Below are 18,277 nucleotides of genomic sequence, written 5' to 3'. Positions count from 1 at the left end.
CTAATCACTTTATGCAAATGCTTAAATATTCCAATTCAAAAGATATACGGTAGATGAATGGAAATGAAAATAAGGCCCATGTGCACATTGTCTTTAAGAAGCCCACCTTAGAAGAAAAGATACACTCAGACTACAAGTAAAGGAATTAAATAAAAATATTTCATGGAAAAGGAAAGAAAAACAGCTGGGTTAGAAATACTGAAATCTGACACAATACCCTGTAAAACCAAGGCTATAGTAAGAGACATAAAAGGACACTACCTAATGACAAAGGGAACAACTCGAAAGGAGGATATAACCTTAGCCAACACCCAACATAGGAGCGCCCAACATAGGAGCGCCTGAATAAGTAAAGCAAATCTTGAGGTACATAAAAGAAGAGATTGAGAAAAATACATTTATACTAGGGGTTTAAAAAACCACCCTGACTTCAATTAGTACATCCTTTACGCGGAAGACCAACAAGGAGATGGCAGCTTTAAATGACATACTAGATCTAAAGGATTTAATGGATATTTTCAAAGCATTTCATCTCAGAGCCACAGAATATATATTCTTCTCAAGGTCATTTGGGAAGTTTCCTAGGATAGACCACATGTTATGACACAAAACAAGTCTCAGTCAATTTAACAACATTGAAATCACATCAAGTATCTTCTCTGACCACAATCCTATCATACTGGAATCAATCACAAGAAGAAAACTGAAGAAACACAGAGACATAGAAGCTAAACAACATGTTATTAAACAATGAATTGCTTAATAATAAGATCAAAGTAGAAATCAAAAGATACTGTGAAACAAATGAATATAAGAACACAACAACTCAAAATCTGTGGGACCGCAAAAGCAGTTTTAAGAGGCAAATTCATAGCAATACAGGCCTATCTCAAGAAACAAGAAAAAGCTCAGTTAAACAGCCTAACTTTACACTTAAAGAACTAGAAAAAAGAACAACAAAGTCCAAACTGAGTAGAACATATGAAAGAATCAATAAAAATAAAAATAAGTGAAAGAGTCTAACAACAATACAAAAGGTCAGTGAATCCTAGAGCTGTTTCTTTGAAAAGATCAAAAAGATTTACAACTATTTAACAAGACTCATCCAGAAAAATAAACAGGAAGGACACAAATAAATAAATTCAGGAAAGAAAAACAATCTAATTCACAATTACTTCAAAAAGAATAAAATACCTAGGAATTAATTTAACCAATAATTAAAAGATTCTGGACTCAGAAATTTGTGAGATACTGAAGAAAAAAATGAAAGAAGACGCAAATAAGTGGGAGCATTAATATCATTAAAATGACCATAACCCAAAGCAATCTACACTGTCAATGCAATTTCTATCAAAATAAAAGATATATTTCACCAAACTGGGCCACATATTTTTTAAAAATATATGGAACCACAAGAGTCCTCAGATAGCAACACTGGTCTAGAGAGAGAAGAAAGAAGTTGGATAAATCATGCTGCTTAATCTCAAACTATACCATAATGCCATAATAATCAAAATGGCATGGTACTGTTAAGAAAAAAAAGGACACATAGATCAATGTAACAGAACAGAGCTACTAGAAATAAACCCACACCTTTCAATGAATATTTGACAGAGGAAGCAAGTGCATAAAATGGGCTAATGATAGCTTATTCAATAAAATGATGGTAGGAAAATTGCACAGATGCATGCAGAAAAATTAAATTAGACTTAATTTTTATGCCACATACAAGAATACATTAAAAATGGGTTAAAGACTTAAATGCTAGACCTCAAACCATAATCCTAGAAGGAAACATAAGCAGCCAAATCTCAGACATTACTCGTAGCAATATTTTTCCCTCTCTACCTGACCTTAAACCAGTGCTATGACTTGATGCTAGCCACTCAGCTGTGCTCCAGAACTAGTCCTACCTGCCCCCAGCAGGAGTCCTCCCAACCACCTGGGGAAAGACATACCCACACAACATCTGAAAACCAATCTGGGGAACCAACTGTGACATGTTATTAAACTATAATATTTAGGACAATATGATAAGAGAGCAAGGAAGGACAGGCAGATTAAGCAACAGAACTAAAGGAAGAACCCAGAAAAATACTTATGCATGTATAGACATTTTCTATCTGATAGAGTTGATTAGAGACATCAGAGGGGGAAGTCTACACATTTCATTGGAACAATTGCTTACCTATGTAGAAAGGAAAAATAGCCTGGCCTCTTGCCTCACAGCATGCACAAGAATCAACCCCCAAGGTACTAAAGATAAAATGAGAGGGGCAAAACTACTGACTATTTTAAAATACACTATAGAAAAACATTTTCATAGTCTCAGCATAAGAAAAAAACTTTCAAAACAAGACAGCCACAGCACAAATCATAAGAAATGATTAATTTAAGCATGTTAAAATGCAGAAGTTCCACTCATTAAAAACGCCATGAAAAGAGTGAATACATGAGGATAAGGGAGCACAGACATTTGTAAGGGGTTTTGTCACTCAGAAGTAGGTTCCTAATTGAGAGGTAGAATGGCTTACTGATGACTAAGTTACAACACCACCTGGGAGACAAGATCCTGAAAAGATGGGATATATGATGCTGTGTCCCCATAGCCGGAATACATTAGTATAGGAATCAAGGTGTAGATGTATAATTACACTATTGCACATATAAAATGTTTACTTCCCATTTGGAAATTTATCTTAATCCTCAGTGGGAAATGCTTCCATCAGGGACACCATAATGGTTCCACAGAATTGGAAGGTGAAACTACCCCCTTGCCATTTTGAGCTTTGTATGTCACTAAACTAACAGGAAGAAAAAAAGTTAATCTAGGTATCCAGGTTAATCTACTGTATGGAGAGATCATTCTGATCACCGAGAAGTTTAGTTGTCGCTACACAGTGAAGCTGATAGAACTACATCTGGGACCCAGGGGATTCTCTGGAATGCCTCTCTTACCTTCATGACAAATTGTAAGTGTTAATGGAATACTAACAGCAACCGGAAAAATGCAGGATGACCAAAGACAGACATTTCAGGATTGGAGAATTGGGTCATCCCACCAGGTAAAGAACCCATAGAAGTAACTGGTTGAAAACAAGGGATGTATGATGGATTTACCAAAGGAAGCCATAGGTGTCAACTATGACATGGCCAATTTACAGAAATGGGGACTACATTGGCTTTGATATTTTCTCTTTGCTCATCATATGCATGTGTTATTTGTATGTACTGATCATTTTCCTCTTTTTTCTCCTTCCCATTTTATTTCATACGGAAGTTCTTAGAGCTTAACTGACACTATAATCTTTGAATAACAGAATCCTTATTGGGATTATGGCTAAATTTTTGGAGGGCTTTTTGTGTGACTGTGATTGAAAGGTGCTTTTTAAATGTTTATTTGGGGGAATTTATACCTGAGGAAAGACAACTCTTTATATACATTTGAATGTAAAATTTAAGTGAACAGAAGCTACTATGCAAAATAAATAGAACAAGAACAATATGTGCTGAGTAAGTCTAATTTAAAAGAAAACTATTACCTCTAATCATTATCTTCATCACAAATATCCATTTTGGAATCAGATGATTAAGCTTGTCATAAGTTCTTTGATTTTAGGCAGGATACTTATTAGTATTCAGGAAATATGGATGGCCTAGGGTTCTTATGAGGATACAGTGAGATAATGGACACAAAGAACTCCATTCAGTGAAATGTGTAGATATTCAATAAGTGCTATATTTTTGCAAATCATCCATTAATTCATGTATTCATTCAATTAATTTGTCATGCACTTACACTGGGATAGACAGTATGGCAGGTACCAATGTCTCTATTCACAAAAACTAAAGTCTTTTTGGAAGGGGATGACAGATATTAAACTCTCATTTCAATGTTCTTTATCTAAACTTCTCTCAGTTCTCCAACTCTGTTTGTTCAAAGCACTTGTGATCATATTTGCTTTGGGCTTTGCTTGTTTACTTTTTTTATCTCCTCCTTGAGACAGTAAACTCAAACAGAGAAAGCCTCCTTCCTGACTTGGGTTCTTCTCCTATCACCACAGTATAGGACACATTATATAAAATTATCTGTAATTAAAATAATATCAAGATTTGAAAATAAACAAATAAGTATAAATTTTGGTAAGTACCCTAAAAGCTAATAACAAGATACTCCAAAAATAATAAGCAACAGAAGTAACAAATGAGAAAGAACAGGAACAGAAGAAAATATCAATCTTCCGGCCCAAAGGGGAAGTTGGAAGAACCGGTGTCAGAGTTCAGATCTTGCAGAGGAGCTGTTACGCAATCGGTGGCAAGGCTAAGTCCAAATGTACTGAAGGTTCATGGAAGTGCTGTGTGCAGCTTCACTCTGGTAAATCTCCTGCTGTTCTATGAACACACCTAATGGTTGTTCCTACCAGGGCCCAAAGACGGCCTTTGTTAGATGTCTTGTCTCTCTTTTTGGGCACCTTTTCACTGTATACAAAGTAAAGGAACAACCTCAGGCACTGTCCAAGCAAAAAGGTTTCGAGTGAATAACCAGCAGCAGAACAAACCCAGGCACAAGGACAGAGCATATGAGGCTATGGTGTCAGCCAGAATGCGTAAAACATAAAGAAAAACTTTTGTAAATGAATCTTCGTAAATATTCACATGTGGACACTTGGAATGGCCATGTTTATATCCAAAAGAATGAATTCAGCTCAGAAATGTAAGGAAACCTTTATTCACATTGGAATGAAAAAAAAAAGCATTTTTGTTACATAACTTTGGTTGCATAACAGAGTTAAAGGAACTATGTAAGATGTTGCAATATATTTTTTCAGCATATCTTCTTCACCTGATATGTCTTAGGTGAACATTAAAATGATATTTGGGGTTAAAAGAGTTTATATATTGTACATTGTTAAGTGAATATTTTTCTATACTCTTTGTTAATTATTCATGTCACAATTTATTGGAAAGTGTTTTGAAGTTGTTAGGGTTAATTTTTTTAAATATGTGCTTACAACTGAGTCCTTATAACAGGAGCAGTTCCTAAATTCAAATAAACCAACTTTCATGTTACAGGTATTAATGAGTAAACAACTTATAGACTGAGAAAATGCCTTTGTTAGTGTTTTTAAGTTTTAGAATGTACTATGTAAATTATAGGTGACTGTGCATCCCAAATACAGTAGAACTTTTACTACCTGAGCACTACCCCCACTGTGCCTGCTCAAAGTAAGCGAGTGCACATTTCAGACACAACTGCAGTGTTGAGTTCATCACAGTTGCTTTCAGGTCAGAGCAGTGTTTCAGCAACTTTGCCAGTAGTTTCTTTCCCAGTGGTCAGTACAAACTTAGGCCCAGAATCCAGTAATGAATGTGGATTTCTTTAATTAGGCTCTCTTATGTCAAACTATCTTCCTCACTTGTACCATAGTGCTTTTTTTCTAAGATAATACAAGAAAACACCACTACTTCTCTTTGGTACACTATTTTATCAAATTGGGGGCATTTTGTAGCACACACAATTTTTATCTCTATACATACAGAATTTCTCTATACAGATTTTCTTTTTTTAAAAGTCAGAAATACTTTCCANCAGTAATAGAAGCCATGCCTGCAGATAATACCAGTAAGTGCAAAAGAATAGCCTGTAAGGAAGAAAAATTAGGTAATTGCAGAATAGGCTCCTCAGGGGAAACCTGCCTTCAAGGAGGTGGAGGTTTAGGACTGGCTTTGGAAAGAGGTAAGGGACAAGGAAGGAGCAGCTAGGGGAGAGGATTCCCTGCCGGGAAGAACCTTGCAGAGACAGAGAGCATGTGGGCATGTTGACAGGTGGCAGGAGATGCCAGTGAGACATAAAACAGCTGGTCCATAGAAGGCTGTTTAGCACTTAGATGGACAGACTCAATATGCAAGTGGGACCATGTTGGGTTCTTAGGAGAGGAAAATAAATGGAGCTGGCATGTGAGGAAGTTTCTTTTGTGCAGTGCTTGGGGGTGTCAGTGGAATAGGAGGATCCAGGGGGCAGGAAGGTCACTGGGGTGTCATTCCTGGTCTGAGTCAGAGATTGGGGGGCTCTCCCAGAAGAGGTGAATGGGAGAGACATCTGGGTGAAAGAGTCCCCAAGAATGGTCCTGTCAGTATGCTCCTTCACCTCCTCATTTCTGCACCTTGGAGTTTGGTTCCATGAAGAATGGACAGGAGTAACTAAGCACCAGTTTGATGATGGTTAGAGGGGAGACTTGCTGGTGGGGCTTTGTAGGATAAATCTGGAAAGATGAGTAGAATTTCGACATGTACGAAATTCCTTGAAAAGTAAAGAGAGAGAATGAGAAGGAATGTAGATTTCCAGTAGAGGTCTTATTTAATCTTGATTCATAATGCTATATGGTATTGTTATAGCTCTTTATAGTTTAATTGAATTTATAGTTTGTAATTTTAATTTATAATTAAATGATAATTTATATTTCAATTAAAACTAGAGAAGGTAAAAGAATGGAAATCTTACTAGTCTAACCTATTTTTATAACAGCTTTAATGAGCTATAGTAACTCACATACCATAAAATTCACCCATTTAAAGTATACAATTCAGTGGTTTTTAGTATAGTCACAGTTGTGCAACTATCAACACCCTCTGATTTTAGAACGTTTTCATCACCCTCAAAATAAACCTATTTTTAATTTTGAACTCACAAATACAATGAGAATGGAGGCTCTGACTGCCAAGAATTCTTTGCCTGTCTTAGCTGGGTAGAAACCTTGAATGGCTCTCATTAATCTTCAAGTTCCATGTCACTGTTGCGCTACAGAAAAACATCCTGGTGTGGCTAGGTTTCAGGGGGTGAGTCCCAGAAAGGAATGATTTATAAGAGAACCTCAAGGAGGAAGAAGGAAGCTGCTGGGCTCCGAGGAAAAGGGAAACCAACCAGGGCCAGGGTTGTGGAGCAGATACACAGGCAGCACTTCTCCCAGCAACCCCAGCAATAGGAGACTCCTATGGGACAATCGTGCAACTGCTCCATCCCACACACCCTCGGGGCTGACTGAACAGGAAGTTATTTCCCTTCTCCTATCCATTCTCCCTGCAGCGATTGAGCATGCTCATCTCTCCTTCCCTGCAGCGGTGCTGCTGGGTGCCCCACCCTGACCTGGGGACATTCTCTGTTATCCACAGAGATACTTTCATCTCCCCTGATGGGGTGGGTATGGCTAGCACTCTTTCTTTTAAACATGGGTTGCAAATTTATTAAAACACTTCCAAATATTTAACAAAAATGACAAGCCTAATATATGAGTTCTAAAAATGTTTTAACATCTTAGGAAAGGCACATACAAAACATGAGAATCACTACAGCTAATTCTTTTTTTTATTATATAATTTTTTTTTGTTCAATCAAAGCTAATTCTGAAAGCACGTTTTTAGGTTTTGTCTAGATTGTTTCTCATTCTTTTTTTAATGTGTCTTTTTATTTACTGTTGTCTATCATCATTGCTACATGTCTAAATTCATGTAGATTCTTTTTTAAAAAATTATTTAATTATTTTTCAACTACAGTTTTCTCTCTATTACTCCCATCCCATCCCACCCCCCATCCTCCCCCCTCCCTCCCATTTCCACCCTTCTCAGTTGTTCTCCATGTATCCTTTATATAGGTTCCTCTAAATCGCTCCCTTATTTCCCCTGAAATTCCCTCCCCTCTTCCCTCTGGTCACTGTCAGCGTGTTCTCTATGTTAGTGTCTTCGGTTATATTTTGCTTGCTTGTTTGTTTTGTTGTTTAGCTTGCTGTTAAAGGTGAGATCATATGGTATTTGTCCTTCAACACCTGGCTTATTTCACTCAGCATAATGCTTTTCAGTTCCATCCATGTTGTTGTAAAAGGTAGGAGCTCCTTCTTTCTTTCTGCAGCATAAAATTCCATTGTGTATATGTACCATAGCTTTTTGATCCATTCATTTACCGATGGGCATCTAGGTTACTTCCAATTCTTGGCTATTGTAAATTGTGCTGCTATGAACATTGGGGTGCATATGTTCTTTGGGATTGGTGTTTTAGGGTTCTTAGGATATAACCCTAGCAGTGGAATTGCTGGGTCAAAAGGCAGGTCCAATTTTAGTTTTCTGAGAAAACTCCATACTGTTTTCCATAATGGTGGTACCAGTCTGCAATCCCACCAACAGTGGACCAGAGTCCCTTTTTCCCCACATTCTCTCCAACATTTGTTGTTTATTGCTTTGTTTGTGATAGCCATTCTCACTGGTGTAAAGTGGTATCTCATTGTAGTTTTAATTTGCATCTCTCTGATAGCAAGCGATATTGAGCATCTCTTCATGTGTCTCTGGATCCTCTGTATGTCCTCCTTGGCAAACAGCGGGTTACAAAGTCAATATCCAGAAATCAAAGGGATTTTTGTATACTAACAATGAATCAGCAGAAGCAGAAATCAAGAAAAAAATCCCATTCAATATAGCAAAAACAAAAATAAAATACCTAGGAATAAACCTAACCAAGGAGGTAAAAGACCTGTATGCAGAAAACTACACAACACTGAAGAAAGAAATCAAGGAAGACACAAACAAATGGAAACATATACCATGTTCATGGATAGGAAGTCTTTTTGATGCCAGATTTTTCCCCAGGACATGCTCTAGCAAGGCAAAAAACTGCATCCCTCCCCATCAGGTATTCAGGTGTAAGTGGATTAAAGCCAAGAAGTGCTTCTCCCAGAGGACATGGGGACTCTGGCTATCTCAAAGCCGGGGGCAAGAGTCCATTGCTCTTTCTTGCAGTGCCCCACCCCCCAAGTCCTCCCATGATGGCCTCCCAAGTGATTGTGTCTGGCCTAGGTTGCCCCTCCTCCTGAGAGGTCTTACCCATGAAGGAGTCCATGCTTTAGGGGCAGGGAGGAAACTGAGGCAGCATTTGCTACCAGAGACAAGCTTTGTCTCCTGTGGCTTGCATTCCAAAGGTCACTGACTCATCCTTAGCCACAGTGGGGTAGTGAGTTACAATTCCTGAAACCAGGCAGAACAGTCTACAACACAATGTGTCATGCACTTACACTTGGAATCTAAAAATGCAAACTCATGGGAACACAGAGTAGAATGATGATTAGTATAGAGTGGTGAAAAGGACACAGGAGGTTGACAAGAAGTTCATCAAAGGGTACAAACTTGCAACTCAAAGATGATTAAGTTCAGGAGATGTAATGATTGTACCAGCAGTGCTCTATTATATACTCAAAAGTTTCTAGAGACTACATATTAATTGTTCTCACCACACACACAAAAAGATAAGTATGTGGCCAAATGGATGTGTTCACTAATGCTAAGGTCATACTCATACTACACTACATAAATGAATCAACTCAACACACTTTGCATGTTAAACTTACAGAATGTTCTATGTCAATTGTATACTAATTTCTAAAAAAAAGCATAAAATAATGATTAGAATGAAAAATTAAACTTTTCATGTTAAAGGGTTAGGTTATTATTTTCCAGAGAGAAACAATAACAATTTAAAACAAATGATCAAAGAGGCAGAAGAAATCAGTATGACATTTGAACCAGATATCCATTAAACATTTCACTCTTTACATATGTGGGGTGAGGGTATAGTAAGTACATTGAAGAATAAGAAATTTCTCTAATACTGAAAGTAATGAAATTTTAAAACTGATAAGGATCGGGGAACACAGAATAATTCTGAAACAATTTGGGGGGAACATGACTTTACCAGGAACTTCATATACATTGAACTGAGCTACTCAAGAGGGTGACCAGATCTCTGCTGCAGAAGGCCCAGCTGTACCTGCCCCACCACGGGACACGTGATCCCTGGGGGTCTCATGAGGTGTTGATGAGGGCCCCTCATAGCTAGTTACATGTAGCACATTCTACTAAATCAATCATTTTCAATATGATTTCAGAACAAAAGCTGTCATTTGTAAATAAGCCAAAAAAATAGTCACTTAAATAAGTACCTATACAACTTCAATTCTGGAATCTTATAGCTATTTCATGGAAATATCAAACAATAATACCAGAATCATAAATTATAGTGATTCTCTGAGTATATAGAGTGATTTAGGGGAGAGGTCTCAAATGTCACTGTAAAGAGACCATAAAATCACATTCATGCATGAACACAATGAATATATACCTCCATGTAGAGCAAGTCCTCCTGAAAGGTAACTGAGGGTTGATGGAGCAGCTTCAGCACAACAAAAGCAGAGAGGTTGCATAGAGAAGGTTGAGAATCTGAGAGAACTCTTTGGATTCTGTGGAAAGTCTTTGAGATTGGAGGTGCCAGCAACTGCCATTGTTTACATTCTCTTTCCACAGAGAACATGGGCAAAAATTTAATTCAAATGCGGTAGTCCATGTGCAAGGCCTCCAAAGTGTGCCCTAGCCTGCTCACCCCACACCCACTCTAAGCTCAAACAGCCCAACTGCCATGACACTGCTGCAGCCACATGCCCCTGGCAGCGCCCAACCCAGCCAGCCAGGCTAGCAGGGTGCCCCTGGGGTGTGCACTCTGGGAAACTCCGACTGTGTATGCCTTCCATGTGGCTACCCTGTGTGCCTTAAGCAACCACTTCAAAAGCCACTCCATCGGGACAAATAGCTCTTTATTTACTCCTTAAAAATAAATACAGAATATAAAATAAATGAGGAACCACAAAATACGGTTCCCATGAAAGTATAAAAGCCTCAGGAGTAAAACCTCTAAAGAAACAAAGATAAGTCATTTGCCTCATAAAGTTTTCAATACAATGGTGATGAGGATGCTAATCGAACATGACAGAAGAATAGAAGACCGCAGTGAGAACATTAACAAATAGTTACAAAATATAAAGCATGACCATCTGAACTGAAGAGTACAATAACTAAAATGAATATATATATATATATGTGTGTGTGTGTGTGTGTAGAGGAATCAACAGATTAAACAATAAAGAAGAATAGAGTAGCAACTTAAAAGATAGAAATGTGAAAATCAGGAGAACAAAAAAATAAAGAATTAAAAAAAATGAAGAATAGTTTAAGACACATCTGGAACAATATCAAAAATACAACCATTCACATTATAGGAGCCCAGAAAGACAAGAGAGAGACAAAGGGGCAGAAAAACTATTGGGAAACAATGGCTAAAAGCTTTTCTAATCTGTAGAAGGAAACAGACATCCAGGTCCAGGGAGTTCAGAGTCTATGACAAAGATGAATGCAAAAATATCTTCCCCATGATATGTTATAATTAAAATGACAAAAGCTAATGATAAAGGGAGGATCTTGAAGGTAGAAAGAAAAAAATAGTTAGTTACCTACGGGGAAACATCTTAAAACTATCAGCTGATTTCCATGGAGAAAAGTTACATGCTAGAAGGTTGTAGCAGAATATATTTCAACTGCTAAAAGAATAGAACCTGCAAACTAGAATATTCTGACAGACAAGCTTGTCACGGAGCATCAATGAAGACTAAAAATTTTCCAGATAAGCAAAAATTAAAGCTCATTGCTAATAAATTGACTATATGAGAAATGTTAAAAGGCATTCTTTAAGCAGAAATAAAAAGTCCATAATCAGGCATAAGAATGAAATCCCACTGGTAAGCTAAGCATATAATAAATACATTAGACCAGGCGTTTAAAAAGTATTGGGGGGGAAAAGGTCAACTGTAACTGAATAAAAACAACAAATGAATTAAACACCTAGGCAGAAATAAATAAATAAATAAATGAGATTCACCCTGGGAAATATGGTCAATAATATTGTAATAACTATGTACAGTGGTAGATGGTATTAGAAATAGTGGAGTGGCCACTTCACAAATTATATAATTATGTAACTACTATGTTGCACACCTGAAACTAATGCAAAATAATATTAAATGTCAACAGCTGTTTAAAAATAAAATAAAATAAAATATTTTTTAAAAGCTAATATAAAGTTTCAAACACAATAGCAGCAAAATCACAATAAGTATATAGAAAATGCAAAATAATAAAAGGTTGTCAAGTATGATGTCAGAAACAAAACATAGAGGGGGCAGTAAAATACAGCACTTCTGTAATGTTTGGAAGATCACAAAAATGCATGTAACTTACAATAGATGCTATAGGTATACGTCAATATAGATGAACCCCATGGTAACAAAAAACCATAAATCTATAAAACATAGCCCCGAAGACATAGAAAAAGAACCCCCTACAAAAAGAAAAAAAAAAAGAAGAAAATGTCCTGGTTGGTGTGTTTCAGGGAACTGAGCACAGGACTGCAAACCAAAGAAAAAGAAATGCTAAACCAAAACAGCAGGCAAAAAGGGACAGATCAATAAAGGAAGAAAGAAATAGAAAAGAACTACAAAAGCTACTAAAAACAATGACCAAAGTGGCAAAAGTATACCTGTCACCTATTACTTTCAATGTAAATGCAATAAATTCTCTAATAAAAATACATAGTGAGGAGATCCAAGTTGGCTACAGAATAGGTGAAGATACACACACTTCCGCCTTGTGTGAAACAGGATTCACAGCCAAATTAAAGAGCAATCAACTTTCAATGACCCAATGAAAGACAGCTGAACAGGAGCATTATATCCACGGATTTCTAGGAGAAGCTTACACAGGAACTGGTAATCAGGGCAGAGACACAGAGAAAGCTGGCCCTGCACGCAGGTGGGGCAGCTGAGCAGCTGGAAAGGCGCACTGTGTAATCACTCTTGTGTGACTGCACAAATCTCCCCTAGGGAGCATGCGGGTCTCAACCACATACCAGGACCCCCAAACCAGGGAACCAGAGCCAAGAAGAGAGGCCTGCACTCTTTGGAGCTCACCTAGGGCCCTGGTAGTCTTAAGCCAAATCAGGGCATACGTAAGCCACAAAGAGAAGATCTGGGTGGTGAGGCTCCGGGAGGAGATCCAGAGGATCCACTACTGAGATCCAAGTCCTAAATAGATGTCCACAAAATGCTTGCCCTAGCAGCCTCACAGCTCCTGTAGCCTCATGCGTATGGCTTCATTCATGGAGTCATTGATCTCACATATGATCTTCCTCTTTCCTGCTGCCTTCTGTTTTCCCAGCACTATTACCTTTTCAGAAGAACCCTGGCTTCTCAACATGTACCCAAAGAATGGAAGTCTCAGTTTTGTGTATTTTGCCTCCAGAGATATTTGAGGATCAATTTGCTCTAAGGCACACTTGTTCATCTTTCTGGTGATTCAGTTATCTAAAGAGGAATATTACTAGCCCTTAAAATTGGAGGAGATTCTAACAAATGCTGGAACATATCTGAATCTTAAGGACATTTTGCTGAGGGAAATAGGCCACTCACAGAAGACAAATACTGTATTCTGCTTATATATGGTATCTAAACTACTCAAACTCACAGAAACAGAAAGCAAACTGACATTTGTTAGGGATGGTCACTTCATATTACTTGTATTTTACCACAGTCTTTAAAATCAGGAACCACTCTACTAACTACTTACAATCACTAATTTTCTCTTTCGTTATTTGTAGCAGTGATTTCACCGGTGTTCACTCTGCTGTTGCTCTTTTGTGATGGGAAACTTTCTTCCTTCACAGGAAATGGAACAGTTTGTCCAGAGCTCTGGAGAAGATGGTATTGTGGTGTTTAGCCTGGGGTCGATGGTCTCGAAATTGACTGAAGAAAAGGCCAATATGATTGCCTCAGCCCTGGCCCAGATTCCTCAAAAGGTTAGACAAAGCCCCTTAGAGTAGAAAAACAATGAGTATGTTAAACTCTCTAAAGCATCTGATAGCAGAAATTCCTACATGAAAGGTATACTCTTATGGACTGCTCCAGTTTATCTCAGGTAGCAATTTAAATCAAAGTGCCCATGGCAGGAGCTAGAGTGATGCAGACAGTGTTTTGTTTGGTAATGACAATGGCATTAACATGGTGACAACAGAGAAGTGTAGTCAGAGGTACAGTGTGAGGTCTGGTATTATAACAATCCTGTAGAAAGATCCAGATATCGCCAAATTCTACCCTGTTGGTTCACCCTTTTTCTTGCAGGAACCCTAAGGAACTGTGTACAGTACAGATGTTCTTAGAAAGCACTTACATCTTAACAGTAACATAAACTAGGGGTGATAACAGTCTGCAAGGCACCATGCAGTTTAGGCTTGCCAAGTAATTCAAGTCTCCCTTCCTTTCTCTGAATTTTGTCATTAACCTATTCAACGTGTTCTTCAACATGATATTCAGAGAAAGGATGTCCAGGTCTCAGCAAGGTTCTGAAGCCAGCCTCAATGATTTAGAGCAAGAGAAAAAATAGGCCTGTAAAAAAACAAGAGAGAAACCTTCTAGGTGGGGTGGGCCATGACAAATTCTAAAGCAGGAGACACAATAGATAGGATGGAGATCAGTCCAATACTCAAGGTGGTCCTGTGTTTTGTAAACTGTGGCCCAGAAACATCCCATGAGAACAATAACCTCTCCTGGGTGGAGAACAAAGAAATATGTTTTTTCAAAAGTCAAGCAAATGCAAGCCTAGTTTGGGACCCTTCAAATGCCTTCTCCATAAAGTATGTTGTAAATTATCTAATACAGAAAATATACTTGAACCCTCAGAGAGTTTGTGAAGTACTTTAAGATTTCAAACTGATGGGGGATTTCTCCCTATCACTTATGCTGATTTGCTGGAAAACTGAGGTTACTTTAACACTCACATAACAAATAGATGTTAACTACTTATAAACTAGAGTCTGCCCTATGATACTTTCTTAAAAACTTCACATTTTAAACCTAATGTAGGTACTGGACTTAGAAGTTGCTTGTTCACTTATGATTAATTAACCATATTAGTCACTGCTGTCTGTGGGTCGCAGCACATTGTGAGGTGTAAACCGTCAGTTGAATAAAATTTATCCTTATAATTCTATTTGATCTTTTCAATAGCTATACTATTATTTATCATTTTCCTATGGGATTTCAAAAGCTCTTGTACATTTTAAGAGGATTTTCAATCCCAGCTAGATAGATAACATAAAATTCATGTAAAAGTTATCACCTGAAATTTTTCATAGAGGGAGTAGTGATTCATAATTAGTCATCTTAAGCTAAATTTCCCTCTGAAGCAGAAATTATTTATTATTAATAATAAATTTTTAAACATTAGAATGATTTAATTTTCACAAATAGCTGACAGCATTTATACTATATTTCAAATTATGTAAAAGTCAAATAAAATACAATATGGAACTAGTAAATATAAATAAACCACTTCACTATCATACATAAAGAAATGAACAGGTTAATATTAAATCTGGAAGATGAGAGGTGGGACAATAAATATCTAAAAGAACATAAATATGTAGATTATCTGTAAATTGCTGGGTTTTGCATGACAATTATGACTACCTAAAACTTTGAATATGCGTGAAAGAGCCATTGATACTCTTATTTATCTAACCCCTAACATCATGACTGCATTCCCACCTGAATGAATATAAAAATAAGTACATGCAATAGCAGTATCTACTCCTCTTATGTCAGTTTTATTGGTTCTCATTATCCAACATGCCTGTCCTCATTCCCTTCTCTGTAAGATGGAGGGGTTGAACTAGATGTCTCTGAATCTATTTAAGATTTAACATGTCAGAATTTTGAAATTTGACTCATGGAAAGTTCTGTTTCTTTACCCTAACAGGTTATATGGAGATATGGAGGCAAAAAACCAGACACGTTAGGGCCAAACACTCGCCTGTATAAATGGATCCCCCAGAATGATCTTCTTGGTAAGATTCTGGAAAACCCTGAAATCAGCATCAGTTCATCCAGAGTGATGAACAGTTCACTAGGAAAGAAATGTTTTGAACGTTTCTTATTGAAAACCTCAGAAATAAAAATTAACTTCCTTACATGTATTTCAAAGTCCTAGGGGAAATGAATAAGACCTAACAGTTGGCGTCTTATTCTTCACAGTCATATTCCTTATGGCCACAAAGAACATACCTCTTTCATTCACAGTTTCCTCTCGGAATGTCTCAACAATTTCTGGGTTATCACCCTGTCTCCTAACTATCTCCTTACCCCAAACCTTTAACCCACTTAAGGGTATACAACTGATGAAAACATCAGTCCATCTTTCGTTTCCAGTNACATGTATTTCACAGTCCTAGGGGAAATGAATAAGACATAACAGTTGGCATCTTATTCTACTCAGTCACATTCCTTATGGCCACAAAGAACATACCTCTTTCATTCACAGTTTCCTCTCACTCGGAATGTCTCAACAATTTCTGGGTTATCACCCTGTCTCCTAACTATCTCCTTACCCCAAACCTTTAACCCACTTAAGGGTATACAACTGATGAAAACATCAGTCCATCTTTCGTTTCCAGTGATTCTCCATTTTCTCTAGGAAAAAAGTAAAAATCTCTTTCTGAATTAATAGCATGTTGTTTTTATATATATATATGTAACAGAAACAGACTTTCCTCCTCTGACCCTGTGCACCACGGCCATCACATTGGGTGCTGCTTTGACACCCTACATCTCAGATTCAGTGACTTCACCACTTTATTTAGAAAATATGTTCTAACATGCCTCCCCACTTTTGTTAATCACTTTTAATATTTTTACCCAGATTATTCTCTTTCAATTTGTCCACTGGCAATTTGTATTCATTTCCAAGTCATAAGAAACACACTAATCATCTATGTAAGCCTTCACTGTCTCTCTGGAAGATGTAGGGGCCCATTCCTTTGAATTCTGAAAGACATTATTTTTTGTACTAATGATACACTTTAATCAAGGTAATATGTATATTGTAGCAGGAGAAAAAGTACAGACCAGCATCTTTGGTCCTAGAAACTTCCAGGCACAGCCCGACAGGCTACTTTCTTTGTTTTATTGGAAACACGACATCTCTGGTATGAACCATCAAGACATGTGTGAGAAATCTTGATTTTAGAAGAGTGTGGGCAAGGTTTTCCCATGGGATCTTTTCTGTCTAGCCAAGCTGGCCTTGTACCTGGTTAAACATTCCCTGCGTCAGCAAGTTCCATATGTCTAGCTCAAAACAAGCTATCCCTAGGGACTGTCTCAGAGTATCAAATTTTAAACAGCACTTTGTAAATCATTGTATATTTTCATAACAGATTTCTCATAAACACCTACTGAAGATCATTTACCAACTTCAGTTAAGGTTGAGGATAAAACAAAACATTGCACTACTTTACCACTCTTTAAAAGGTGTATGGTAGTGTAAAAGACAACAGTGTCTCTCTTAGTGACGATATCAGGGATGAAACATAATCAACATGTAAGCCAAATATGCCAGGCCAAGTGTAACCAATGACACCGTGCTGTCCTGGACTTTTTTCTACTGGACTTTGTTGCAGTACTTTTGAGAATTCTCCTGTTGTTCTCATCCTCTTAAAATTGAAGTGCCCTGGGGGTGAGACCTTGGTGCTAATCTACTGCCAAGCTCCACTCACTTTCCTGGTGAACCAATTCATGATGATACCATGAAATGGTGTCCATGGTCCACTGGCTACACCCATATTTGCCAGTGCGTACTTCTGAAAGACATTTTAATACAGTCTAAAGTACATACTAGTCTGTTTCTGAATACACCTTTATTTCCAAACACTCATTTTATTCCAAGATTTATAATTCATAATTTGCTTAATGTCACCCAATCCTAGGTCATCCAAAAACCAAAGCCTTTATAACTCATGGTGGAACCAATGGCATCTATGAGGCCATCTACCACGGGATCCCAATGGTGGGCCTCCCTTTGTTCTCGGATCAACCTGATAACATCGCCCACATGAAGGTCAAGGGAGCAGCTGTCAGATTGGACATCAACACAATGTCTAGTGCAGATTTGCTCAAGGAATTGAAGACAGTCATTAATGACCCTTCGTAAGTATCACATTTTTAATAGTATTTATAAAAAGCTCTCTTGTCAAGGATGCATATGAGTTTCATCCCATTTTAAAAGACTAATTTTGAGATTATTGACATGATTTAAGTCATCTTAAATCTACTGTTATTTTCAACCACTCATTTATTTCAAAGTTACATTTTAAGTCCATGTTTTTTGTTTTTTTTTTACCAATTTTTTTATTTAATTATTTTTCAAGTATAGTTTTCTGTCTATTACTCCCATCTCTTCCCACCCCCCATCCTCCCCCCTCCCTCCCATTTCCACCCTTCTCAGTTGTTCTCCATGTATCCTTTATATAGGTTCCTCTAAATCCCTCCCTTATTTCCCCTGAAATTCTCTCCCCTCTCCCCTCTGG

At 37.5% G+C, this 18,277-nt stretch overlaps 1 pseudogene; it reads left to right on the top strand.

Moving 5' to 3' along the window:
* LOC118978268 (UDP-glucuronosyltransferase 2B31-like) overlaps positions 1 to 18,277 on the top strand; it is a 63,089-nt pseudogene that overhangs the window by 35,152 nt on the left and 9,660 nt on the right.

Source organism: Sturnira hondurensis, unplaced genomic scaffold (assembly GCF_014824575.4).
Source record: "Sturnira hondurensis isolate 20B ecotype Veracruz unplaced genomic scaffold, ASM1482457v3 Scaffold0021666, whole genome shotgun sequence".
NCBI lineage: Eukaryota > Metazoa > Chordata > Mammalia > Chiroptera > Phyllostomidae > Sturnira > Sturnira hondurensis.
This window is presented reverse-complemented; position numbering and strand designations above follow the sequence as displayed.